The sequence below is a fragment of the Notothenia coriiceps genome, unplaced genomic scaffold, assembly GCF_000735185.1.
Source record: "Notothenia coriiceps isolate Sejong01 unplaced genomic scaffold, NC01 NC01_scaffold00000339, whole genome shotgun sequence".
NCBI classification, from domain to species: Eukaryota; Metazoa; Chordata; class Actinopteri; order Perciformes; family Nototheniidae; genus Notothenia; species Notothenia coriiceps.
Window position 1 is genome coordinate 17,079,474 of NW_011333040.1, and position 15,370 is coordinate 17,094,843.

General features: G+C 42.9%; 1 long non-coding RNA gene across 1 annotated transcript; it reads left to right on the forward strand.

Annotated features, from left to right (window-relative positions):
- Window positions 1-14,410, forward strand: LOC104947357 (uncharacterized). The gene is made up of 4 exons (XR_798555.1): window positions 1-26; window positions 5,495-5,500; window positions 10,682-10,747; window positions 14,360-14,410. It is a non-coding gene; the product is annotated as an uncharacterized lncRNA (long non-coding RNA).
- Window positions 14,411-15,370: the final 960 nt, after the last annotated feature.

Sequence of the window (15,370 nt, forward strand, 5' to 3'; positions counted from 1 at the left end):
GTGTGTGTGTGTGTGTGTGTGTGTGTGTGTGTGTGTGTGTGTGTGTGTGTGTGTGTGTGTGTGTGTGTTGTTCTTCTTCCCGGTTGTTCCCTCTGTTTCCCAGCTATTTTAAACGATTTTTAAAAAACATTTTGTGTGTAGTTTGATCCCCCTCAGTCTTTCTGTGTGGGTGTCTGTGTATTGGGTGCGCGTGTGTGTGTGGTGGGGGCAGGCCTAATTAACTGACTGGGTTTTCTGCACTTGATTAATTGCAAATGGAAATCTTGCAACCGGAGCTGGGCATTCAACAGATTATCATTAGGCTACTATTAATTTACTTTCACGTCTTCAAAACATAATGTGTTTCTGAAAGGAGAGGCTCAGCAACTGATCCATGGATTTTACTTTATTCTTTCCGTGGAAATTAATAACAAAAGCCTGTGGCGTTATTTAGAGCCTATGCATTTCGGGGGAAAAGCCGCAATGATTTTTGCCATCCCAGAGCAGGTCCTTTGGCAAATAAATCCAACCGTTTTATCACTGTCTTCGCTCCACACCACAGAATGGGCACTATTTTTAGCAAAAGACGAGAATACTGCCATGGCCACAATATGAATTTGACAGTGAGTCATGGCTCCGTGTTCGCCCACTCATACCTTTTGGTTATACAGCACATGATCCACGAGTGAGTGGAAACTTGGCAGCTTTTCAACATAACTAAAGCCCATCAGGTTTCATGCTGCATAAGTGTGCTTGCATAAGTGTGCTTTGAGCTTGATAATTACTATTCTCCAGAAACGTCATCCCTCAAGTCTTCCACCAAATATCTCCCACTTGTCACCCACTTGTGACCAAACTCGTATTATCAACCACCCAGATGGTTTCTGGTGAGTTGTGGGTTTATCACACATACAGCTGAGTGCCCAATGATACTGACAAATCTCCCTCGACTTTCATGTGGAGTAAATCTCATTGCGGCTATATTCGTAGGAGGCTTCTTGTTTTATTCGCGTCCGGGGAGTTTTTTTTATTGCCCACTCGCTGGCCGTTTTCGTCTACCCCTGGAGCCAGTAAAGCGACTCTAACTTATTGCACATACTTACAAAGAACGTGAAAGGTTGGACCATCTATCTTACCTTCTGTAACAACATTCACTTTAAACGGTGTCAATAAATATGTTTGAATACCACACGCCTGCGTGGAGGTGGTCTGGCGCGTCCCTCGGTGCAGCTGCAGCCACCAGCAATAGCCCCATCCTCCCATTGAGCGGCACCAGAGCCTCACGCTATGCTGAGAGGCGGAGTGGGGAGGGAGGAAAGGACCCGGGGATCGTGGCATTTCTCTGCCCACGTACTACATCAAACCGAAGCAAGCCTTGCCAATTAATGACCAACAGTGTAGGACAGATACATGATGTCCAAATGGAAAGGCTGCTCATTTCCAGGCTGTGTTTGACGTGTCAGATAATTATACTTTAATACTTCATTTGTCAACTCACTTTACGCACGTTTCCTGTTAACCCATTTATCATTCCCAAGGGCCCCCGAGATAGAGATGTGCGAGCGATTTTTTTTAAACAGAGACATTGAAGAGAGCAGTGTCATGGGACTTAAACCAACTGTCCCAGTGGACCCGTCGCTCAATAAACGGTAATCAACCTCCATTCATCTAATCGCACACGAGGAGAGGATGGGGGGGAGAGAGGAGGATGGAGGAGGCAGATTGAGGATGACGTGTCTTGCCTATCTCGTGCGTGTTCCGGCTCTCCACGCCAGCTCCACCAGTATTAGATCATCCGTCAGCGGCGCATGAGACAGTAGCTCAGCATGTCCATTTATACGCAAGATCACGCTTCGTTGTCCTCTCCTCTCTTCCACGAGCTCTCCTTTATTCAAAGGCACCGCGTTGTACTCATGATGCAACTTGCAGTAATGTTATGAAGACTGGAGGCCTCGATTCCCCTTTCCTTTTTATCTGTTTTACTTCATGACATTTGTTTGTATTCGCACCGTCATGGAGCTCCACCTGAAAAAGAGGGTGGGGGGGGGCATTTATGCTTTTCGAGGCAAGAACTCATTGTGACAAAAAAGTCGTTCAAGATCCATAAATGATAAAGGAAATTCATTTGTAAGACCTTTGAGCACATCAAAAAGGACAAAACCCTATAACATACAATTGTCATATAGCCTACTTCATGAGAAATGGGCGTAGATTAGAATATAATTGGCTTAATTGGTTTAATATTACTTTCTCTTACATAATTAGAAGCCTACAGGAATGGTCATGTGACATCAGATAAAATGACTAGTACTTGAGTGGAAGGCTTTCGTCAGCCAATCAAATCCCGTTTATATAAATGCAAATCTGACAGTACAACCGCTAGCCAATCAAACCGCGTGCAAGCTGGGAGAGACATACATACATACATACATACATACATACATACATAGTTCATTTCCTCATATTCCAAACGACAAATTACGGTAGCAAATCACCCGGTTCTTTATGACCAGTCGCTAATAACTTACCGGGATACAAACCGGGGGAACCAGGCATGCAGGGAGGTGGCAGAGACAGTGGTTGAAACTGGTAGGTGTTCGCCTGTTTGGGGATTTTATATCCAGTTTACTTCGTTTTAACATTGCTATTGCTTTGTATGTCGGGGGCGGGAGATTCATGTGATTGGTTGTTGGTCGCGTTGCTCGCAAAAAATCCCCAAGCTTTCAGACACGCCCACCTCCAAGATTTTCAAGATTTGTTTCACGCTGCTGTGTGGACGGGCCGTGAAGAGATAGGATTTGAGCACCATGGACAGCTGAGTTTGAGCTCAGCTGAAGTTCTCTTCAGCGCCACAGTCAGCTCCTCCAGCCAACAGCTCCAGAACCAGCTGCTCCTCAGCGGAGGGATAGCTGGCTCTGTAAATAGGGATGTCTCCAATGTTTTCATGGCTTCTTTCCCTCAATTAGACACAGACTTCAGACCACTATTTGTCAAGATCATATGACAAGATTTTGCTGCTTGAGTTTGCACTGGATTAGTTAACTGTACATTTAAAGCGTTGAGATAAATCGCTGTCACATTCATAGATTATTTTATTGACATAATAATTAGTGCTAGCATGTTGATGGAGTCAAAAATGCCTAATTCAGAGTTCTCAAATGTGCAGATGTGCTGTTTATCTTTGTTTCATGACAAACTAAATATCTTTCAAATGCCGGTTGGACTAAACCAGCAATTTGTTAACTTCAGTACATTGACGTGTAAACCAGATTCTTACATTGAATTTGCTCATATGAAAAAGAGTTGGTAGAATGCTTGATAATGAAGTAATCTGTAGTTCAACCCTTAGCATGCAGTTAAATGTCTCATGTTTGCTGGAAATGCTCAGCATCCTGCACATTCATGTTGATTTCAAGCCCCATGTTGTATCAGAAACTTCACATGCAAGGAATTGGCCTTGGTGTTTGGTAAATCAACATGGACGCCCTGTGTTGCCTACTTGATCATTGTTGGCTAAGATGTGCGGAAACACTAGAGATGTTTCAGGGTTCTTATGAACATATTCCCAATCACAGGGCGGAACATTTTGTATTGACTCCCAGTAAGTCAGCAAACCCAATATGTCTTCCCATATGTGTTTGATCGTGAATATTTGGGCATCTTGATTCCCTTTGCTTCTCATTCATCTCCCACCTGTCTGCTTATATTCTCAACCTCAAATCCTCCACTACCTGCACGCTCTGTTGCATCCCATCTGCTCTCTACATTCACTGTTGTTGAGCAATAAAGGGAGGAATTAGAGCTGAACAACAGATGACGTTATATATTTACTCAAAACGGAGAAATCTCTGAGAATGCAAATGAGTATAAGTGAACTGCCAGGTTTCCTGCTTGAGCCAAAGAGGATACAAATGGTTTGGAGTGGGAAGTAAAGTATTGGTCAAGATAAAGATGGAAATCATGAAGAGGTGGCACTGGGAGGGATAAACAGCAGTGAGAGGAAACGAGAGGCAGAGAGGGGAGACGAGTGTTGGAGTAGAGGGGTGATAAGCTTACACCAGCTGAGTGATAATCCAAGCCCTATGTTTCTGCGCCTTTTGAGTGCTGGGTGATCTCCTTTCTTTAGTAAATTATCTATTTAAAACTCTCATCTTCTTATCAGGCATCAAGCAGGCTCCTATTTCAATAACTAACAGCGTGTAAGTAAGCTTGTGTGTATTTGATCTGCCACCCCCTATTCACTAGGATGATTAGACTAAAGTGTTGACAAGCAGGTCATTAGCTAAAAAAAAGGGCCACTGAGAGAAAGGATGTGAGTGTGTCCAGATTTTACAGGACGACATTTCTCCGTCATTATCAGCTCCCTTATTTCACCTGCCGGCTGATGTATCATCCTCATCTCTCTCTCTGTCTCTCCCTCGCACCTTCTCCTTCTCCTTCTCTCCTCCCCCCTTTCTGCATCCATCCTCCTCTCTGGTGATTCACACTGTCATGTCTCTCCAGATGGCCAGAGCTCTGTCACTGTGCTTCGTCACACCGATCACAGCCACACAGTGACTCACACACACACCCAGTCACAAATTCATGCAGAATCCCCAAAAAATAAAATCTGAAAGGCATACTTCAGCCTAACACACACACACACACACACACACACACACACACACACACACACACACACACACACACACACACACACACACACACACACACACACACACACACGTACTCCCAACACAAACCGGGCCATTACACCTTATGAGCTCATAGCCAGATGGGCGTTTGNCCCCGACATTTACTTAGATAGCTACATATTATATGTAAGTAAAGGCACAGCCATGCATGTGTACACACACGCACACAGCCACACACACCCACACACACACACACACACACACACACACACACACACGTACTCCCAACACAAACCGGGCCATTACACCTTATGAGCTCATAGCCAGATGGGCGTTTGCCGAATTTCTTGATTAAAGTGGCACTTAATGAGATGGTGAGGAACATCCAATTCATTTTCAATACAATTCTATTGCCTCTATCATCCATTAAACTATCACGCTTGATGGTATTGCCGTTGTGAAATAGTTTGATTAAGTATTCCAATATGATGCATACACATTCAAACCAAGACATTCATTCATCTGGTGGCTCTCGCTGCAGTCAATAGTTCAAATTTGACACAGGCAAAGAGAAACCTGGCGAAAACAAATACTTGTTTCCTTCAAATATCACTTTCAGCATGTCCCGGAGTGTGGCGTTAAATTAATAAATGTATATTTTGGCTGCTTTACTTATCCAGGGAATATAAATCTAGCTGTTTTCTGGCAGTGCCTATGCTTCCCATTCACACACACGCCTGTGAGCTGTACTGTTCACATTGTAGCAGCTCAGCTCCATTAAGGCAATGGGGGGTTGATGGAGGAGTTATGGCAAAGTGCTTTGCTCGAGGAGATGTAGGGTTTGCATTTTCCTACCCACATCTCCCAGTAGGAGACAGTAGAAAGGTGTGGTGGTTGTAGCAGCTGCTCCCAAATGTAAATATGTACTTTGCCGCAAGCCAAGACATATCAGGAAGAGAACATACATGTTCAATAAATCTCTCACTAAAGGTAAAACAAATATCCACATACATTCCCTGAGCTATGTGTGGGAGAAGTCTCAATCTTGATTCAGATTCTCCTCTTCCCGTTAGCAGGCATATAATAATAATAGGGATTCGCTCCAGCTACTGTAAATCCCAACAATGTGATAGACAGATGTAGATGTCTGTCTTGTACAGACACGGAGCTCAGGCAGGGGTTTCTCTAGCTTCCTGATTTACAATGTTCTTATCAGATATCAGTGATCCCAGAGATTGGAGATTAGATGCCCGGCAGGAGGTATCTTGTCCTTGTCTTTCTTCTTTCTCCGTACAGCTCCCCTCTCTGCTCGATATATAGGAAATCTGTCAGTGTTCTTTTTGCTCGGAAAGAGGCAGTGTCATCATGTGGAGTGTGTGTGTGTGTGACTACTACATTGTAAGACATTGCAGAGGTGAAGTCACTCTGTAAATCACTCTGTGTGTATGCCTTGGTCTGCATGTGAGTGAGTGTGTGTGTGTGTGTGTGTGTGTGTGTGTGTGTGTGCCTGCTTTTCTATGCTTGTAAGCACCCATTTTAGAATCTAAAGCATAATTTAAAGTACAATAACAGCCCGATTTAGAAGAGTTTTTATGAAATTCAATTTTACGAAAGTGTCAGTCTAGACGCCTACAAATTCACAAAAGCAGGAAGTCGGTTTTATTGAAACAACTAGAAGCTATTATGTTGCTCCTTACTTTTACTCTAAATCCGCACATGTAAAACTTTCAAAGCCACCTTTTGACATTTTGAGAAATACATAATATGTGGTTTCTTGCCTTCCTGACAAGATTCACAACATCTGTGCGGTAAATATAAGGCTTCAAGTGGAAGAGAGTTTTACCATGAAGACTTGAAACAGGGGATAAACAGCCATGATGTTGCTGTCGTTGCCAGTTCAACCACAATACATGGATAGAATTATCCATCGATGCAATGTCGTGTTAGAAGTTTGCGAACCCACAGAGACATCATAAGGAGCAAACAGACTTAACTATTGCCATCTAAGACTACTTTTTTGTGCAAATTTGCTGCAACCATGTGAATAAAACACATTAGTGGAAAAGATTAAATTTTGCATTTGAAGACGTGGTTGCCAATCTAAATAATTTGTTCTCCTCGCAATCTTAATACCTTTGATTTAATTTACACACATATTGCCAATGCATCAATTCCCAATCTAATTCAGTGTGGAAATGTAATATGCAGAGAAAAACATTCTCATCCATTTGAGCGGGATCCATGCAGCCCATACATTATTCTTCTGCTCTCCAGCTGACAGTTGAGCCTTCCTGGGGGGCAGTTAGGGTCCGAGTTGAAAGGCTAAAGTATGAGTTGAAGTGCGGCTGATGGATCAGCTGCTGCTCGTGATAGATGGAATAGTCCTGCTGGGACAGTCATGACCTGACCTAAGGATCACTGTTCTACTCTGGGTTTATTTAATATACACTACTCAGAGGGGACCCAATGTTCAAGAAATCACTAACACCCATCACATGGTTGTCCTGGATGATGTTATACTTTTAACACATCCATGATTGCATTACCCCACCCCCTTTTGGATGCTATTGATCACAGAGTCCAGAAAGTGTCATTTTCGCTGATTTCTGCTGCGATTTAGGTGCAAATACACGGCAGCATGTAATCAACTTTGGCTGCTCGGCATGGGTTCCGTTTTCCGTAACTCAAAGAGCTCGGCTGTCAGATGTGAGCAGAATGAGAATGAGGTGATAATTGACCTTCACGGTTTCACACATTAGTGTCACGCGCAATTGTGTTTTTTCAAAAAACTACTACAGAGAATGGAAGAGAAAAAATTGAAAGTGATTTGAGGCGTGTGTGAGTGTGTGTTTGTTAACAATTATGTATAATGCGTGTGCATGCCAGTGTGGGTGTTTGTAAGCGTGAGATTTTGTGTTAAGGCGGACTCAAGAAATAATAGAGGAAAATGATCGCTCTTCTTACTTGTTCTCCTGTTTTCTTGTTGTCATGGGAACAACATCCAGCTTCTGTGACAGAGGCAGCGAATTAAACTCTTTGAACAGTTAAAATACATGTATATTTATAATTCATATGTATATGTGTTGTCTAGGCCACAGATTGCAATGGGCTAGTTAGCAGACCCTTCTCATTATTGGGCCTCACTGCAAGAGGCCACACTCATTTAGCGGGCATCCCATAAGATCTACCAGCAACACAAACAAGATGAAAAGCTTTATAAACTTGACATGATTAAAACAACTTTGAATGAAGGCAGCACAATTAAAACCCAGAGACAACCAGCTAAAAACACAAACACAAGAAGGTTATTTTAAGAACATAGAAAGCAATGGCAATTAATCAGCTTTGTGGCATATCCACCCACTCACTTAGAACATGTAGCAGAAACAAAGTATATCAAAGAAAAACACATTGCTTAAAATCATTCCAAAATTAAAAAGCTCTTAGTGGCCCGCTCCCTGATGAGTCTTTTCTACCTGGGTTTGTCCAGGTGAGGTGAAGCCAGAGCAGAGAAAGAAGCATGGCAAATGCAATAGCTTTATTACAAATCCAAACGTAAAAACACACAGAGAAACAGAGATGTACATTTCTCCCGGCATCAAGCCTCACAGTGTTTTGTGTGGGAGGCCCATTTGTATCAGTGCTGAATAAACTCCCCCACAAAGACAGGGGTCTGTCTGAAAGGGAAGAACATGAACCGTAGCGTGTCTTTGACTCTCAATGGGCTATTTCTTATTGATTAGCTTGAAGCCTTGGTGCTTTGGTTGCTGAGGAGGTGTGTTGCTCACAGCAACCCAAACATGCCATGAGGCTATTAACTGTTGAGCATGTATTCAGGTAAATAACATGATGAAGAATACACTCCTAAAAGCTGTTGATATTTATTTAAAAGGGATAGTACTTGTTCAGTTTAAGGGATTGGCGAAAATGGTGTATAAGTGTATTGGTGGCTTTATAGGGCGGGTGACATTGTTGAAGCTCTTTTGGCTGGCATGATGATACCGCTGGTTAAATATGGCCCAGCTGGAAGGAACTGCCTGACTCTCCTCTTCTCTTCCTCCCTTTCTGAGAGAACACATGCTCCATTGTGCCTATTTTTTGCCGGCCCTGAAAACGGTCAAAAATGTATGCAAGCACTCGTGCAAATGTTAGCTTCTGCATGCGTGCATCTACTTGTATCATGGGGGTTGTTTATTTCCAACACATTTCTCCCTACAGCATGTTGTGACAATGTGTTTTGGTTTGTGAATATAGGTTTTAAGGAATATCAAAAGAATCCTTATGAATTTTAGAGAAGTGGCGGTGTCCAGCCTTCTGCTGCATATTTCTCTTCACCCTAAACTTTGCTCCGTCCAGTAAGTTTCTGGGCGCAATCCTCGATAAAACAAAGCAAGATGTGCCAGATCATAAGTATGCATCCAAGAGGAAGCTACAGCCCCAATAAAAGTCAAACTGGAGTTGGCTCAAATTGGCCTGCTGGCAAACACTGTTACCCTCGTTGAACCTGATAGGAGGGGCAAACTTGTTGTGTTTTCAAACCGAAAACCTTCCAAATTTACCACAATGTGCCTTATTTTTTTGAATGTGCTTCCATAAGAGTGAAGAGACCCCTGAAAGGCATTCCAGAGCGGGAGGTATTCCCAAAATGCACACCTATATGTGCTTGCTTGAGTGTCTTCTCCATACCCTCGCTAGTAATAAGAGCAGTGGGCAGGGCAGGTTCCTAAAACAACTCCCTGCGAATGGAGCTTCTACTGTTCGAGTTTACAGAGAGAATTGTTTTTATTCACAGATTCATGTGGCAGGAAGTTATTCCTAGTGTAGATTGTTCCCCATTATTGAAATGCAAGCTCCATTTTTCTGCCCTTTCAAGGAAACAGCATTTACCATTCAGCCCAGTGGGCTAAGTGGAAGCAGGCCTATCACTAGTGCCTTCCACTGCATTTGGCTTGTCTGTAATGGCAGACTGTGTCTTCTTGGCCCGGTCATTAGTCTAATGTATGGAGGCGAGCGGGATCGCTGAGCTCATCCATTTCCATTTTAATGGCGGCCATCTAGAGGTTAATACGGATATGATGCGGTCAAGGCGTGCATATGCGCTGACACGTCAAGAGACAAATAGTGGTGCTGAAAGGATCTATGGGGCGGAAGGGATTATCTTCCCAGCAGGGAGGCAGTTACGGGTACACGCACACACACACACACACACACACACACACACACACACACACACACACACACACAACATTGTGTTGTTTAAAGTTATTCATATGGTAGATATATATGCAATAGTTGATAGCTTTGTTACTCGATAAACCTTAGGGGACGCACTTATTTGGTTGATGAATATTCAGTGTTTGATCTGAGGCTATGCTCATCTTGTATGGATGTAGCCCCTGATATACCACATGTATGGAGGCTTTATGGTTTCTCTTGAGAATAAGGAATGAGCAGAACTATCTATTTGATGAGGGAGTTTGTGATACTGAGACTGAGGTTTCCCAAAAAAATACTTTGCAGGCTGTTGCTACAATTGTACGGAGCCCCTAAAGGGACATGAAAAAAAAAGAAAAAAAAACAGAGAGAGAAAAAAAAAAGTCAGGATAACGGGTTAGTATCTTGTGCGCACGGTGTGTGATCTCGTGCGCACGAGAAAGTATCTCGTGCGCACGAGATACTAACCCGTTATCCTGACCTTTTTTTGGGGAGAAAGTTACCGGTGCGCCAAGGAGGAAGTGAAGCGCACAGGACACAACCATTTCATTGTAGACTGTTATGTTTACTTGGGGAAATGACAGTGCATTATTTGAGATATATTTCGTACTCAGACTTCACTTTAAGGACATTTCGGCCAGGGGTGTGTGGTCACTCCAGGAGGCAGCGGGACGTGTAACTCAGAGAAGAGCAGCACCAGCACTCAAAGAGCTTTTACGCACCGCCTTCTGTGTTTACCTTCATTGAACAGCTATAAAGAGTGACCACAGGCCGTTTTAACCACACACACCTCTACACACACACCTCTACACACACACCGAACTGCCATCGGGCAGTTCGGTGTGTGTGTAGAGGTGTGTGTGTAGAGGTGTGTGTGGTTAAAACGGCCTGTGGTCACTCTTTATAGCTGTTCAATGAAGGTAAACACAGANGTGTGCCTTGGCATTCACAGTAGGCTAACTAAATATGACCTATATACTGTATAGAAGGCTGAAAATAACTGAGCATTATAGCTCACTCTTCCTCTAGTCTTCTCTCAGTCCTCATCTTTAAGCAGTAACGAGAAGAAAGAAAAATGATCAAAGCGAGAGCAATTTCCATCTGATTTTTCCTTATTTCTTTTAAATAGCCCCAGCAAGTGAGCAACCAACCTCCCAATTACCATAGTTCAATACCATTATCCAAGTAAAACATCCATACCCACGTTTCCAGCCTGACTTTCATATCTACAGCATGGTCAATAATCCTCTCATCATCTCCTCCATTATGGCCTCAAACAAATGCTAATCAATGGCTCATATAGCAGCCGCATCCCAGAGTCGATAGGGGTCAGAGTTCACTGTTAAGCTCTTCTGCATAGATAGACAATGAGTTAGGGTGTGTGGGCTGGGATGAACTAAGGTAAAAATAAAATGGATGTGAAGCCAACTGAATTGTTATTAACCAGTTCCAGGATGGAGTAGAAGTGCTCGAAGAAAAACTATTCTTCTTGAGCCTTTTTCCATGTTAGATACTGTATGTTTAGAGTCTATTCCTCAGTATTAATATCTGAAATGGAACTACAGAAAGAACGACTAAAGAGGACGTTTTGCAACGAATGAAAAGCGTTTCACATGATCAAAGTGCACGGTTTGCTAGGTGACAGAAGACGCTGTGCCTCCTGATATATGACAGGTGATCAACCATGCAGGAAAGCGGCTCCTTGTTTTATGAGCACAATTAAGCGAAAAAATCACGACAGAGGATAAGTCTACTGAGTGTGCCAGAACTCTAGCGAATGTTACTTTCAAGTGTGAGCATCTGTGCCAAGTGACCGACTCTTAAATTGATATTGACGCACACGATCTGGGATAAAAGGCGGAAAGAGGGCTTTCAGAGAGCTTGCTGTTTTGGCTGCAGCCACAAAGAATGTATCCATGCTGAAAAATAGATGGTCAGAACAGAATTGGAAACCAAAACAGACACATCAAACCTCACTTAAGAACGCGCTTTTGTAGCAAACTGAGGACCGTTTTCCAACATCATCAAGTTTGATTGTGATACTAATGTTGGTGATGTTTGCTGGATTTTGTAGTTACTCTTATTCTCCATGGACTTAGCGAGAGAGATTCTTACCATAAGGTACAAGAGCTGTTAAGGTGAACCGAGGTACTGTAAGTCTACTCTCTCTGTTCTTTAGAAACCCAGAGCCTTTGATAAAGTGCATCTTTCACTTGAAGCTCGGTTTAATTATTTAAGCCTCGCCCAGGGTGCATTATGAAATTAGCTGCTGGGAGCTGTTGACCCACTGTGAAGCCCCTCAGTGTAAATCTGGAGGGGAGAGCCCATCCTGCACTTGACCTCAGTGACACATCATAAAGACCCCATAAAGAGACTGCTGGCCGTGCTGTTTTAGCTCAGCGGACCCCCGGCAAAGTAGAAGGTCATGTTTTCTCAAGTTGTTCAGGTGAACCATTAAGAATATGGGGTAGTAAAAGCAATATGCTGGTTCAGCTGTTAAGCATATCGCTAACTTGTTCAAGTGGTTGGCGTATTTTATCCCCCAGCATGCGTATGACAACTATTTTCATTGGCTCATACTAGAATGTTAACTATGCTTGATATATGTGGAACAGATATGTTGTCCACTTCTAAGCCCACTGTGCCACTGGCAGCATCCGTTTGGCACCGACCATCTCCGGTGTGCATACCGCCAAATGTACAAGGAGAGGTTTGGCATTCCTGGGGCAGCCATCCAGTGTGTGTGTGTCTGTGTTTGTGTGTGTGTGTGTGCATGGGAGCTATTGTTTTCTTTGCCAGGGCAGTTGTTTAGTAGCGGGCATACAGAGCTGCAGCGGCGTGCTGTGACACTTTGATGAATCGATGGTCACTGTGCTGTACTCCGGCGGGACAGCAGCCTCTCTTAGTGGAGGAAGTAGACATGGAGAGACCAAAGTAGAGAGGAAGAATGAGGGCGACGGGGGCAAACAGTACGAGTATAGACTGACTGACTGACTGTATGTATGGACATATGGAGAAAATAGATTTGGACGACGTGACATGAGGAATAAGAGAAGCAAAGGTGAAATGAGGGACAAACAAGGTGGAGGAAAAAATAGCAGCACAGAGGCAATGAGGGGGAAAAATGAAAGTGCGGAACTAGGAATATGTCAGAAGGTCAACGAGAGGAAGAGCAGCCAATAGGAAAGAGATAACGGTACCTGTTTGTTGCCCTATGTGCCTGTGTGACATTAACAGCAAGATAATCTGCACTGTTAGCGAATCCTAGAGTTTATTCAGAGGGCTGCTTTAGCAGATTGATTGTGTGTGTGTACTTTGTTTATAAGAGAGTAAAATGAGACCACCATGTTGGCGTATTGAGGTATCAGTTGTCTGCACATGCATGTGTGTAATCCCTATAACAGTGTCACATATCACTCAGCATGCAACTCTTCCGCTGAGATGCAATTACACCGGCTTCACCCTATCAATAAGAGGAAATGTCATCTTGGCAAACATAATCCCAACATCACATTCTTATAATACCGTCAAGACACAACAATACTTCAGTTTCATTATCCCTCCACGCCTCTGCCAGGTCTCATCTAAGATTCAAGTTTGTCTTTGGACAAAAGACAAAGATGGAGGGACCATCGTGTTCTCGCAGTCAATAATAGAAGTGTGTTACGTCGTATGTGCTGCATAATGAACTGAAGAGAATTCAACTTGTTGTTGTATGTTTGATAAAGGGCCTCACTGTTCTTAGAAAGGCACAGAGTGTAGAGTGACATTAACATTGTCAACAGATGTTGGACTGCAGCTTGGATACACAACAACATATTGAAATGATAAATCAATGCAACAGAAAATGACTGTGAAATTGTTCCAATTGTACGGAGCCCCTAAAGGGACATGGAAGAAAAAAAAAAGAAATGGAGAGAGAAAAAAAATAAAGTCAGGAAAACGGATTTGTTTCTCGTGCGCACGAGAAACAAATCCGTTTTTCTGACTTTATTTTTTTACCGATGCACCAAGGAGGAAGTGGAACACACATTAGACAACCATTTCTTTGCAGACTGTTATGTTTACGTGGGGAAATTACAGAGCATACATTATTTGAGATAGACTATATGTTGAAGTCAGACTTAATTTTATGGACATTTCGGCCATTTCGAGCTATTGGTTTAAGCACCGGATTGGCAAAACAGGAGAGTTTGTAAACCAGTCTGCTTTGATCTATGAATTAATGTCCGTGACTCGCAGAGTACCTGCTTCCCCCACAGCTTTTTTTATAGGGAAACAAACACTCAGAACACACACACAGAGCCAGTGGCGGACTGCCCCCCCACCCCCGTTGACAGTTTACGTCGGCCGGGCAGGGTGAGATTCCCGGGCTGATTTTTAGTCCCAGTCCGCCCATCATGCGTCCTGATGACCGGCGATCTCCTCCATAAAACTAATAAAAGGGGGAGTAATCGGGCAGTTCGGTGTGTGTGTAGAGGTGTGTGTGGTTAAAACGGCCTGTGGTCACTCTTTATAGCTGTTCAATGAAGGTAAACACAGAAGGCGGTGCGTAAAAGCTCTTTGAGCGCTGGTGCTGCTCTTCTCTGAGTTACACGTCCCGCTGCCTCCTGGAGTGACCACACACCCCTCGCCGAAATGTCCTTAAAGTGAAGTCTGAGTACGAAATATATCTCAAATAATGCACTTTCATTTCCCCACGTAAACATAACAGTCTGCAATGAAATGGTTGTGTCCTGTGCGCTTCACTTCCTCCTTGGCGCACCGGTAACTTTCTCCCCCAAAAAAAGTCAGGATAACGGGTTAGTATCTCGTGCGCACGAGTTAGTATCTCGTGCGCACGAGAAAGTATCTCGTGCGCACGAGATACTAACCCGTTATCCTGTATTTTTTTTACTTTTTTTCGTTATCCTGACTTTTTTTTCTCTCTTTTTTTTTTTTTTTTTCATGTCCCTTAGGGGCTCCGTACGTTTTCACTATATTCTAGAGACATTGTTGTCTTTATGCTGTATGCATTACCAAATTAATCTCAGTTAATCTGCATCAAAGATGCTAAATATACATCATTGATAACCTTCACATTGTCCGAATTAATAACGAATTACCTATCAACTAAAATTGTGTAAACCAAGTAGTTTAATATAGATTAAACATTAGCAAATAAAGAATCACATAATGATTCATTTAAGTAAGTAAATGAGGCAGAATATATTTCTATGACAGTCCACTGGTCTCCGTTGTGTTTTGAGACTTCTTACAGCGTTTTGTATTTGCAGCGTTTGGTTTTTGCAGCTTTTAATAAACGCTGCGCATTTTCCTCAAGTTGCTGAATGTTTTTCTAAATGCTGCAGTAGTTGTCCAAGTTTGCTGAAATGTTTCTGCATGTGTACAGGAACATTTTTGTTTTTATATTTGCCACTGTTATAAAACACAGGATGTTTCTCCTATGGAAATGTTTTATGCCGTTGTAGAGCGTTTTTACTGGTCAGCCACCGTAAAAAATGTATCTTAAAAACCCAACTCCAGTAAACGCTGTAATCTTG